This window comes from Cebus imitator, unplaced genomic scaffold (genome assembly GCF_001604975.1).
Source record: "Cebus imitator isolate Cc_AM_T3 unplaced genomic scaffold, Cebus_imitator-1.0 Scaffold25, whole genome shotgun sequence".
In the NCBI taxonomy this organism is placed as follows: Eukaryota; Metazoa; Chordata; class Mammalia; order Primates; family Cebidae; genus Cebus; species Cebus imitator.
Window position 1 is genome coordinate 10,682,373 of NW_016107340.1, and position 13,892 is coordinate 10,696,264.

Here is a 13,892-nt window from a genome sequence, read left to right on the forward strand (position 1 = left end):
TTTTTTTGAGACAGGGTCTCCTGCTATTATCCAGGCTGGAGTTCAGTGGCACAATCATGGTTCATTACATTCTCAACCTCCTGGGCTAAGAACATCCTCTGATTCTCTTGCTTCAGCCTTCTGAGTAGCTAAGACTACAGGCACATGCTACCATGCCCAGTTAATTTTTTAAAAAATTTGTAGAGTCAGGGGCCTTGCTAAGCTGCCCAGGCTGGTCTTGAACTCCCGGTCTCAAGCCATCTTCCTGTGTCAGCCTCTCAAAGTGCTACAGGAATGAGCTACTGGGCCTGGACTGTTTTTCTTTTAATACTTTAAAGGCATTGTTCTATCTTCTGGCTTACATTGTTTACATTGAGAATCTCCTGTCATTCTGCTTGTCCCTCTGCATGTAATATGCCTTTTTATCCTTTGCTATTTTTAACATTTGCTCTTTGTCATTAATTTTAATTAATTTGGTTATGAGGTGCCTTGGCATAGTTTTCTTCACGTTCTTTCACTTGGGGTTTGTTGAGCTTCTTCAATCTATGGGTTTACAGTTTTTGTCAGATTTGGAAAGTTTTTAGCAATTATTTTTCAGTCTCTTCTCTTTTTTATTTTTTTCTCTTTCTTTCTCCCTTTCTTTCTTTCCTTCCTTCCTTCCTTCTTTCTTTCTTTCTTTTCTTTCTTTTTTTAAATGGAGTCAGGGTCATGCCCTGTGACCCAGGCTTGTGCAGTGGTACAGTCATAGCTCACTGTAGCCTTGAACTCCTGGCCTTAAGCAATCCTTCTGCCTAAGCCTCCCAAATAGCTAGGATTACAGGTTCACGCCACCACACCTGGCTAATAGTTTTTATTTTTTGTAGAGATGGGGCCTCACTCTGTGGCCCAAGACGGTCTTGAACTCCTGGGCTCAAACAATCCTTCTGCCTTGGCCTCCTAAAGTGCTGGGATTACAAGTGTGAGTCACCACATCTGACATATTTGTATTTTTTCTTTATTTTTGTCTTTATTTTGCTTTTTTTCTTTCAATCAGCTTTCTGAGGTTGAATGCCCCTTCTCTCTTGAATAATTCAGAGACTATAATTATATATATACTAGGCCACTTGAAGTTGTACCATAGCTAATTAATACTGTATTTATTTTACTCTGATTTTTCTCTTTGTCTCATTTTCAATAGTTTCTGTATTTTTAAATTTGCTTTTTTCTTTTGTAGTATCTACTCTACTATTAACATAGTCTGTATTTTATCTCAAATATTATATTTTTTATTTCTTATATTTTCATGTGAGTCTTATTTTTTTCTCAGACCTTGCAGGAATGAAAGAGTCTTTTTAAATATCTTCTTTATATTAACATGCTTATGTTTCCTCTACCTTTGTGAACATATAACAATTTACAATTCAATATAAATATCACTCATTATAACTTTTAATATACTTGCTTAAGAATTCTATTTTCAGTCTCATTTCTGGATCCCTTTCAGTTATTAATAGTTCTCCTCATTATGGGTCATATTTCTTGCTTATTTGCATGTCATGTAATATTTGTTGGATGCCAGACATTGTGAATTTTGTCTTGTTGGGTGATAGGTATTCTTGTATTGCTTTCATTTCGATATTTTTGTGCCATGTCCTGGGACACAGCTATCATTAGGAACCAGTTTTATCTTTCCTTTCTTTTTTTCTTTTTTTTTTTTCTGAGACAGTCTTGCTCTGTCACCCAAGTTGGAGTGCAATGGTGCAGTTTCAGCTCACTGAAACCTCCACCTCCCAGGCTCAAGTAATTCTCGTGCCTCAGCCACCCAGGCAGCTGGGGCGACAGGCATGTACCACCACGCTTGGCTAATTTTTGTATTTTTAGTAGAGACGGGGTTTTGGCATGTTGGCCAAGCTGGTCTCCAACTTCTGGTCTCCAACTTCTGGCCTCAAATGATCTGCCCACCTCAGCTTCCCAAAGTGCTGGAATTACAGGTGTGAGCCGCCAGGCCCAGCCTATCTTTCCTTACTTTAAAACTTTGTTAGATGTGACCAGAGCAGCCTTTGATCAAAAGTGATTTTGTCCCACTTCTGAGGAAATATTCTTCTGAGTTCCATACCCAATACTCCATGTATTACAAAGTTTTCCCACTCTGATTGGTTAGAATGTCCACTATTCTAGGCTCTGCATGAGCTCCCAAGTTTGTTCTGCCTACTCCTTTCAGGTAGTTTTTCCTCTAATCTTTTTTTTTTTTTTCCTTCTTCTTTTGAGACTGAGTTTCGCTCTATCACCCAGGCTGGAGTGCAGTGGCACAATGTCGACTCACTGCCACCTCCACTTCCCGGGTTCAAGTGATTCTCCTGCCTCAGCCTCCCAAGTAGCTGGGACTACAGGCACTCACAACCACAACTGGCTAACTTTTGTATTTTTAGTAGAGACAGGGTTTCACCACATTGGCCACGCTGCTCTTGAACTCCTAACCTTGTGGTCCACCCCTCAGCCTCCCAAAGTATTGGGATTACAGGTGTGAGCCACTGCACCCAGTCTTTTTTAAAAAATGGTATGAATCTCATTTATTGAAAACATTATTTCTCACCTTTCTCAAGTTGAAGACTGCAAAAAATAAAAGTATTGCTTTATTGAGTTGTCATTAACCTTGAGAGGGAGCAGCAGCACTGCCTCTCCATGCTCCAGGAAATGCTGCTTGCCCGTGCCACATAAATCCCACTCAGCTTTGCAAAACGGTCCTGAGGCCGGGTGCGGTGGCTCATGCTTGTAATCCCAGCACTTTGTGGGGCCAAGGTGGGCCGATCACCTGAGGTCAGGAGTTCGAGACTAGTCTAGCCAACATGGTGAAAGCCCGTCTCTACTAAAAGTACAAAAATTCGCTGGGCATGGTGGTGCACACCTGTAATTCCAGCTACTTGGGAGGCTGAGGCAGGAGAATCGCTTGAACTCGGGAGGCAGTTTGCATTGAGTCAACATCACGCCACTGCACTTCAGCCTGGGCAACAAGAACGAAACTCTGGCTCAAAAACAAAACAACACAAAAAACAGTTCTGAAGCTTAATCAAATAAAACTATTATACACGACATTTACATCAGAAAAAGAGAGCTGGGTATAGGAAAGCCAGGCGTGGTGTTCCCTTTAAGTGAAGGTTTGAAGCTGGAGTATCTTCACTTCCTCAAGGGAAAATGGCAGATGAGCCCAAAGGGGAACAGGATGATGACCACGAAGATACCCAGGAAGGTGAAGCAGTCCTCCAGCACCCCGACCCTGCAGACGGGACAGCCTCACACGACCATGATAGAGTTGGCAGGGTGCTGGGTGACTGTCCAGCTGTGGATGTTGTAGACCCTGGGATCCCTGTAACGAGGTAGGGGTAGGGCGGCAGAGGGGCAGGCAGGAGTGGCGCCATAGCTGTGCCAGCGCATGCGTAGTTGCCCTGGCCGGCCTTCAGCTTGTAGGCGGCAGGGCCACTCCTGCAGCAGGGGCTTGTGGTCCTTGGTGGCCCTGCTCAGCTTGGTTGGCCCCAGTGGGGACCGTAATCATGAGTAATTTCCTCACAGATGTGTGCTGACCAGTACCCACATAGGGGAGGGACCCATTCACTGCAGACCCTCCAGAGTTGTCTCTCCCCCACTCCACTTCAGTACTCAGCTCTGCAAACCCCAGCTGCCTTGGCCTCCACGTGCTCTCAACAATGTCTCCTCAACTCGTTGACAACCCAGGTGTATTATCTATGCTGTAGTCTTAACTACAGCGGAGTTAACCTCCGCCTCCCAGGTTTAAGCAATTCTCCTGCCTCAGCCTTCCCAGCTGGGATTACAGGCGCCCGCTACCATGCCCAGCTAATTTTTTTTTTTAAAGAATGAAGGAGAGGAAGAAAGAAGAGGAAGAGGGAGAGAGAACGCGGGTGTTGCTTTATTGCCCGGGCTAGAATGCAGTCTAAAAATGGGTATGCCTATAATTGTGCTTAATAATGGAGACATGAAAAAAATGGGAGAAGAAAATAACAAACAAGCAGCCAACCAATATTTCATTTAAACCTGTAAGTAGCTGTGATGTGGTACTGATAAGAGTGTGTATTTTGTGTATTTAAAGTGGAGAGTTCTATAAATGTTAATTAAGTTTACTTGTTCCGGATCTGAGTTCAAGTCCTGGATATCGTTGTTAATTTTCTGTCTCATTAATCTGTCAATATTGATGTTGAAGTCTCCCACTATTACTGTCTGGGAGTCTAAGCCTCTTTATAAGTCATATATCTGGGTATTCCTGTATTGGGTGCATATATATTTAGGATCTTTAGCTCTTCTTGTTGCATTGATTCTTTTATCATTATGCAATGTCCTTCTTTGCTTCTTTTGAGCTTTGTTGCTTTAAAGTCTATTTTATCAGAGGCAAAAATTGCAACTCCTGCTTTTCATTTATTTATTTATTTAATTTTTGCTCTCCATTTGGTTGGTAAATCTTTCTCTATCCCTTTGTTTTGAGTCTTCGTGTATCCTTGCATGTGAGATGGGTCTGGATGCAGCATACCGATGGGTTTTGGCTTTTTATCCAATTTTCCTGTCTGTGTCTTTGGATTGGGGGATTTAGTCGATTTAAATTTAGAATTAATAATAATATATGTGAGTTTAATACTGCCATTTAATGTTAGCTGACTGTTTTGCCCATTAGTTGATGTAAATTCTTCATTATGTTGATGCTCTTTACTTTTTGGTATTTTTTAGAAAGGCTGATATGGGTTTTTCCTTTCTATGCGTAGTGGTTCTTTCAGAAGCTCTTGTAAAGCAAGCCTGGTGGTGATGAAATCTCTGAGTACTTGCTTGTTCACAAAAGATTTTATTTTTCCTTTGCTTATGAAGCTTATGAAGTTTGGCTGGATGTGAAATTCTGGGTTGAAAGTCCTTTTCTTTAAGATTGTTGAATATTGGCCCCCACTCTCTTCTGGCTTGTAGGGTTTCAGCTGAGAGATCTGCTGTGAGTCTGATAGGCTTCCCTTTGTGGGTAACCTGACCTTTCTCTCTGGCTGCCCTTAGTATTTTCTCCATTTCAACCCTGGTGAATCTGACGATTATGTGCCTTGAGGTTGGTCTTCTTGAGGAATGTCTTTGTGGTGTTTTCTGTATTACCTGGAGTTGAATATTGTCCTGCCTTACTAGGTTGGGAAAGTTTTCCTGAATAATATCCTGAAGAGTATTTTCCAGCTTGGATTGATTCTCTTCATCACATTCAGGTACTCCTATCAAGCGTAGATTAGGTCTTTTCACATAGTCCCATATTTCTTGGAAACTTTGCTCGTTCCTTTTTATCCTTTTTTTCTCTAATCTTGTCTTCTCATTTTATTTCATTAAGTTGGTCTTCGACCTCTGATATCCTTTCTTCTGCTTGATCAATTCGGCTGTTAAAAATTGTGCATAATTCACGAAGTTCTCGTGTTGTTTTTCAGCTCCATTAATTCACTTATATTCCTCTCTAAATTGTGTATTCTTGTTAGCATTTCGTCAAACCTTTTTTCAAAGTTTTTAGTTTCTTTGCATTGGGTTAGAACAAGTTCTTTTAACTCACAGAAGTTTCTTATGATCCACCTTTGAAGCCTACTTCTGTTAATGGAACACACTTGTTCTCCATCAGGCCTTGTTCCTTTGCTTATGAGGAACTGTGATCCCCTGTAGAGGGAGAGCCGTTCTGATTTTGGGTATTCTCAGCCTTTTTAGGCTGGTTTCTTCCCTTCATTATAAATTTATCCCTCTGTTGTCTTTATAATTACCGACTTTATAATTGGGTTTCTGAGTGGACGTCCAACTTGTTGATTCCCAGCGCCAGAATCTGAGCAACCCACTGCGCCGGCTAAACCAGCAGCGTTAAGATTGATGGTGCTTTTCTGACTCTGCACCAAGAACCGTCACACACCGAGGCGCCGGCAAAACTGCCTCTCCGGCCACAAGAGTCACGCTGGTGACCCGTGGGGCGCCTCCGCTGGGAATGTCCTGGTGCGTGAGCAACAAAAATTCGTCTGAAAGTGTGGCGTCCTCTCGTTCTCTGCGCTTTCACTGGGAGCTACAATCCTGAGCTGCTAGTCATCAGCCATCTTGGATCTCTCTAATTTTTGTATATTTAGTAGAGACAGGGTTTCACCATGTTGGCCAGGCTGGTCTCAAACTCCTGACCTCAGGTGATCCACCTGCCTCGGTCTCTCAAAGTGCTGGAGTTACAGGTGTGAGCCACTGTGCCCGGCCAAAATCTGCTATCTTTAATTGAGAACAAAAATACAAGCAAACATAGACTTATACGTACATTCTTTTTAAAAATTGTTTATTTATTTATTGAGAGGGAGTCTTGCTCTTGCCCAGGCTGGAGTACAATGGCGTGATCTCAGCTCACTGCAACCTCCGCCTCCAGATTCAAGCGATTCTCCTGCCTCGGCCTCCCAAGTAGTGAGTAGCTGGGATTACAGGCACCCACCACCATGTCCAGCTAATTTTTGTATTTTTAGTGAAGATGGGGTTTCACCATGTTGGCCAGGCTGGTCTTGAACTCCTGACCTCAGGTGTCCACCCACCTCAGCTTCCCAAATGCTGGGATTACAGGCGTGAGCCACTGTGCCTGGCCATGAGTACACTCTTATAAAGAGAGCCACTGCTACCAGGCCTGTCCTATTGGTGTCTTTTGGGATAGGCTTGTGTCATAATGAGGCAGAACAGGAGTGGGGTACAGCTCTTCCATTACATATTTTTTTCATTTTTTTTCTTCTCTTTACAAAACCTCCTTTACTACTATACTACCTTGCTGATGTTATACCTACAACCCCGAGGCTTTAGTCATAAAATGAAAACAGCCATTCCTCTGTGCTCTCATGGTGTCTAACCAGGCCTGTTACTTACAGAACTCCAGAAACCGTCATTAGGAGAGCCAAATGCAAACCAGGTTGTGGAGGGTCTTACCTCCAGAAGCAATGCTAAACGATTTATAGCCTTGTTGCCGCCAGCCAGACCACAGATGACCCATTACTCAGTATAACCATGGCAACCAGATATGCTGACCATCACACTCTGCCCTTCACGGGCTTTGCCCAGCCTAGCGTTGCTTACCCTGCCCCTGATGTCAATTCCCACACTTTGCCTCATAAAAAATCCATGCTAGCTCTTGTCAGGGTGCCAGCCAGAGAACACTTGCACCTCTAATGTCTCCCTCATGCTTGAGTACAAGCCCCAAAGTAGAGCCTTGTCTGGGAAATGTACTTGGTCCTATGTTACATTCCATTACATTGGGAGCCTCAGAGCCTGTGGGAGGCTGAAGAAGGAGAATCCTTTGAATCCAGGAGGCAGAGGTTGCAGTGTGCTGAGATCACGCCATTTCATTCCAGCCTGGACAAGAGAGCAAGACTCTCTCTCAATCAATCAATCAATCAATCAATCAATGAAGAGTGTACTCATAAGTCTATGTTTGTATTTTTGTTTTCAATTAAAGAGAGCAACAAAAAATTAAATAACTGGGGAGAGAACGCCCCTGAAAAGACTTGTTGCAAAATTGAAACTGCTGGGCTCTTTCAGGAACCTTCCTTCTCTTCAACTTATGTCGCCCACGCATGATTATTTAAACTAAAGTTTAAACTAGAATACCAGTTGGGCGCAGTGGCTCACACTGTAATCCCAGCACTTTGGGAGGCCAAGGTGAAAGGATCACTTGAGGCCAGGAATTTGAGGCTGCAGTGAGCTATGATAGTGTCATTGCACTCTGGGTGACAAAGAGAGACCCTGTCTCTAAAAAAATAAAAATATACCCGGGCGCGGTGGCTCACACCTGTAATCCCAGTACTTTGGGAGGCTGAGGTGGGTGGATCACCTGAGATCAGGAGTTCGAGACCAGCCTGACCAACATTATGAAACCGCGTCTCCAATAAAAATACAAAAAAATTTAGCTGAGCATGATAGTGCGTGCTTGTAATCCCAGCTACTCAAGAGGCTGAGGCAAAAGAATCACTTGAACCTGGGAGGCAGAGGTTGCAGTGAGCCAAGATTGCACCATTGCACTCCAGCCTAGGCAAGAAGAGTGAAACTCTGTCTCAAAATTAGATAAATAAAATAAAATAAAAAATATAACTATAAATTAATTAAATGACATACCAAAATAATTTCTCAAATAGAAATAGAATTTGACATGGGGGTTTTGACAATCCATGATATTCAGGAAGGAATGTGATATTATACTTTCTTTAACAGATGGCCGGGCGTCATCACACCTGTAATCCTAGCACTTTGGGAGACTGAGACAGGAGGATCACTTAAGCTCCGGAGTTTGAAACCAGCTGGGGCAATGTAGTGAGATCCTATCTATAAAATAATATAAAAAAAGATAAAAAAAGTATAAAACAACGTTAATGAATGGCAATGGCACGGCACTAGGTACTCAGACAACAAAGTTGAAAAAGACAAGCTGCTCTCCAAGAGCTTATCAGCTAATGGAGACAGATATGTGCAGAGAGCTCGCTAACAGATGGCAGTATTTCATACCTGCTGAATAAAGAAGCAAAGTGCTCTAGAAGGTTAGGAAAGAGAGATAGTTGTGCTTTTAGCTCAAGGCATTCGATATTTTACTTGCTGAAAAAAAACTTGAATAACTAAATTTTGGCTGACATTCACTGAGCACTACCTCTGTGGCAGGTACCATTTTATGCACTTTATATGTTTCAGTTATGAAATGTTTACAGAACCTCTTAATATTGGTAACATTATCATTGTTGTTTTTAATGGTGACTAAACTGAAGCACAGAAAGGTTAAGCAACTTGCCCGGAATCACACAGCCAGAAAGTATTAATAGCATAATTGAGATCTGAAACCAGGCATTATAAGTCAGGACTTTCACCACCATGCTCTGCTACTAAGGAAAAAAGGAAGTTGCAGAAGGAAGTGGAATCAGAGAACTCCATATGAAATAACTGGTCTTTGTGCTGTGTTTTGTTTTGTTTTGTTTTTTGTGACAGGGTCTTGCTCTGTTGCCCAGGGTAGAGTGCAGAGAAACAATTATGACTCACTGCAGTCTTAACTTCCTGGGCTCAAGTGATTCTCCCGCCTTAGCCTCCCATGTAGACACCATGCCTGGTTAATTTTTAAATTTTTTGTAGAGACAAGGTCTCACTTCGTTATCCAAGAGTGGCCTCAAACTTTTGGGCTGAAGCAGTCCTTCTACCTCGGTCTCCCAAAGTGCTGGGATTGCAGGTATGAGCCACGACACCTGGCCAAGAACTAGTCTTTAAACTGAGTCTTCCTTTAAGAGCAGACTCCTATGTTAAAGGAATAATTCCTTTTATGCAAAATGGCAGGAAAATGTCTGCATCTACAAAAGTCCTACATCATTATTAACTTTCACTCATGTCACGGCTCCAACTGAGGGTGTTTATAGGAAATGTGGAATGTCAGTGAAAGTAAAGTAACAGATTACCATAATTTACATCAAAGTTGTAGGCAGTGAACTCCCCGAAGGCATTCCCAAAGTCTTATTCATTTTTGTAGTCTCAGTTCCAAGAGATAAGAAAAACTGTTATATTATGTACACATCTGTCAGAGAATAAGTAGCCAGCATTTTCTGATATTGGGCAATATTTTTATAATAGAATGAAGCCCTGTAAAGTAAAACTTTCTGTGATGGCAGAAAGGTTCCATATTCTGCGGTGCCCAATATGGTCTCTACTGGCCACATGTGGCTGTGGAGCACTTGAAATGTGGCTCGTGTGACTGAGGAACTGAATTTTAAATTTTGTTTAGTTTTAATTAATTTAAATTTAAATAGTCACACATGGGCAGCACGGATTGTTATACGAATTTGAATTCTTCCAAAACCTCTGGTGTGGTTCCAGATGATGGGTGGTGTGAAGACTGGGCAATAATCCGCAGATGGGCCGATGTAGAACAGGCAGGATCTTCTTTCAGTCTGGAAGTGACTGTCTCAGCAATTTCCTCAAGCTTAGGAAATATAAAGGTGGAATGATAGATTTGAGAACATATTTAATACCTACCTTATTAATTAATTTTTGCCACTTGGGAAAACTCTTTTAAAAACAGGCAGCATTTCAGACATGCTGGGTCCACAGAAGAATAACCAAACTGTGTTTGTTCTAGAACAGAACAGGCTACCTACATAATGATGTGAAGGGCCAGGCGCGGAGGCTCACGCCTATAATCCCAGCACTTTGGGAGGCTGAAGTGGGGGATATCTCTTGACTCTAGCAATTTGAGACCAGCCTGGGGAACATGGAGAGACCCCATCTCTACAAAAAATTAGCCAGGCATGGGGGCATTTGGTCCCAGCTACTTGGGAGGTTGAAGTGGGAGGAATGTTTGAGCCTGGGAGGTTGAGGCTGTAGTGAGCTGTGACTGTGCCACTGCACCCCAGCCTGGGAGACAGAGCAAGACTTTGTCAACAGCAATAACAATAACAACCACAAAAGGCCATGAAGGAATGTTCTAGGTTTAGCTGTTACTACTATGGACTGAACTGTATCCATCTAATTTCTCTCAGATTATACCTTAAAGCCCCAAGCATCGATGCAACCGTATTTGAAAATAGAGGCTGTAGGCCGGGCGCTGTGGCTCACACCTGTAATCCTAGCACTTTGGGAGGCCGAGGTGGGTGGATTACCTAAGGTCAGGAGTTCAAGACCAGCCTGGCCATCATGGTGAAACCCCACCTTAAAAAAAAAATAAATAAATAATAGAGGCTGTAGAAAGGTAACTATGGTTGAATGAGGTCATAAGGGTGGGGCCCTCATCCTCTGGATTGCTGCCGTTGTGAGAAAAGGAAGAGATTTTAGACGGCCTTCTCTCCACTTGCCACAGAGGAAAAGACATAGGATGACACAGCAAGAAGGCCACCATCTGCAAGCCAAGAAGAAAGGTCTCACCAGGAACCAAAGCAGCCTGCACCTTGATTTGGAACTTCCACCCTCCAGAGCTGTGGAAAAAATAAATTTCTCTTGTTTAAGCTGCCTAGACTGAGATATTTATGATGGTAGCCAGAGCTAACTAATCCAGATGTTAACCTCTTAACTATTCAAAGATAGCTACATTCTGCCTTTTTAGCTTTCTAGAATGAACTTTCTGCAGTAACACTGAAAATTCAATATGGAAAACCCCTATTTAAAGCATGGATATGTATATACACACACACAAACACACACATCCCAACAGGCTTTATTTTGGAAATTTAGGAAGTTGAAGAAAAGTAAAATATTATCCACAATTTCACTACTCAGAACCCTCATTGTTAATAATTTGGATATTACTTTTGGAGTTTTTTTTCCTGTTGTCTATATATTTGAGATAATAGTATATATAATTTGTTTTTATTCACTTAAAACCTCCATTTTACAATTTAAAGACAATTTTTGTACTAAATCTTATTTTATCAGTTTTGGATGCTCCTTTTCTTTCAGTGTTCATGGAAGATCAACTTCTCTGAAGTCTGTGAAGCAGAAATGCCACAACAGCCTTTTGAACTGCCAGAGAGGGCTTTATTAAGTCAACAAAATACTTTCTTAGCTTTGAGCTACTGTGTAGTGGGATTCAACACAGACATGCCGCTTGTCTAGATTTTCTATTTTGAGACTCATGTAAGTTAGATAAATATGTAAGTTCTACCATTTTCTTTTTATTACATCCTTCATTTATTCTTTTATTTATAGCCATATATTTTCAAAATGAGAGGAGGTTTTCACAGAATTGGTAGGACCTACAGAAAACCTTAGAGGAAGGCATTATAAAGTCTGCTGTGTATGTATGTATTGTGTGTCTATTTTGAGACAGTCTCACACCATTAGCCAGGCTGGAATGCAGTGTCACGACTACTGCTTATTGTAGCCTCAACCTCCTCGCCTCAAGCAATCCTCCCACTTCAGCCTCCCTAGTAGCTGAGATCACAGGCATGTGCCATCATACCCAGCTAACTAAAAACCATTTTTTTTTTCTTTTGCAGAGGTGGGGTCACCCAAGGTTTTTTTTGGTTTGTTTTAGTGTTTGTTTTATTTTTGAGACAGAGCCTCATTCTGTCACCTGGGCTGGAGTGCAGTGGCATGATCTAGGCTCACTGCAACCTCCACCTCCCGGGTTCAAGCAATTCTCCTGCCTCAGCCTCCTGAGTAGCTAGGATTACAGGCACCTGCCACTATGCTTAGCTAATTTCTGTGTTTTTAGTAGAGTTAGGGTTTCACCATGTTGGCCAGGCTCGTCTCGAACTCTTGACCTCAAGTGATCTGCCTGCCTCAGCCTCCCAAAGTGTTGGGATTACAGGCATGAGCCACCTAGCCCGGCAGTCTCCCAATGTTCCCGAGGCTAATCTCAAACTTCTGGGCCTAAGTAATCCTCTCTCTCCAGTTGGCCTTGCAAAGTGCTGGAATTACAGGCACGAGCCACCACACCCAGCCGTAATTTACTTTAAAAATTTTAGTGTAGTTGACATATCATTATATACATGCCAATTAGTTTAAACTATAACTCTAGGGGCAACCAGCTGACCTGCCTCCAGGTATGTGTTCCAGTATGATCATCTAGCACTGCACAGAAGAGACCAGGCCCAGATGATTCCTGCAAGGTTCTCCTCTATCCCATCCTCTCCATCATCTCGGCTTTGGTTAATTAGAACATTGGATGTCAAAAATGGGTTTTATTGGCAAAACTAGTGTCTGTATGTTATTAGGAAGGTAGTTGTTGGAAACTGGCTCTCACTGGTGAAAATAATACTCTCTGTCTATATGTGTATAGGCAAAATAATTTAGGGACACCCCCTAAATATGGTCACAATCGATGGTATGGTGGGCTTGCCCCAAAGATGCCTGTCTTTGTGTAATCTAAGTGTGGGGTGAATTTAGTGACTTGATTATAATGAGTAGAATGTAGCAGAGTGATGAAATGTCACTTCCAAAATTACATTTTAAAAGACTGTTGCTATTTTTGCACATTCTTTCTTTCTCTCCCCTCTTCTCTTTCTCTCTTTTCCTGTCCCCTTCTCTTGGAGCATTCATCCTGGGGGAAGCCAACTGCCAAACTGTGAGGCAACCCTGCGGAGACACCCATGTAGAAAGGGATTGAGACCTGCCAATAATCATAGGAGTGAGCTTGGAAGCAGAAACATTTAGCTAAACAGTACCAGATTTTTAAGCCACAGAAACTGAGAGAATGAATGTTTATTGATCTAGACCTCTAAATCTTCGGGTGATTTGCTTCACATTAGTAAATAATAAAAATGGGTAAGACATAGAGAAACTATTTAGTGTCTGATATATTTTTGGCAATAAATAGCTCACACCTCAGAGTACCTGGTATGTGCTAAGCAGTGTTCTATGTATTTTACATATAGCAATTCATTTTATCCTCCTAACTTTGATCCTATTAGATTACCATTTTACATATAAGGAACTGCTATAGAGAGGTGAAGTCACTGTTCAAAGGCAAAGTTTGGAGGAAAACCTAGGCAGTCTAGATTTTTTTGAGTCCATGCTTTTAACCCCTGCTATGCTGCTCCTTACAGCCCATTATGGCAGACCTGTTAAAAGGCCATCATGGGCAGGAATGAAGGGATGCAAGAACAGAGACAAAAAGTTGAAAAAGCTCACTGAAGACTAAATTTAAATTTATTAAGAGGAATCTATATAAATTATGTTACTTATTCCCTATTAGTCTGTTTTTTGTTGCTATAACAGAATACCACAAACTGGATAATTTATAAAGAAAAGAGGCTTATTTCATCATGGTTCTGGAGACTGGGAAGTCCAAGAGCATGGCACTGATATCTGGTAAATGTTATCCCTGGCAGAAGACAGAAGCAAGTGCAGTAGACAAAGAAGAGACGGGCACTTATCAGGAGCCCAGTCCCATCATAACTAACTTACTCCTGTGATAACAGCATTCATGCATTCATGAAGGTGGCGTTCTCATTACC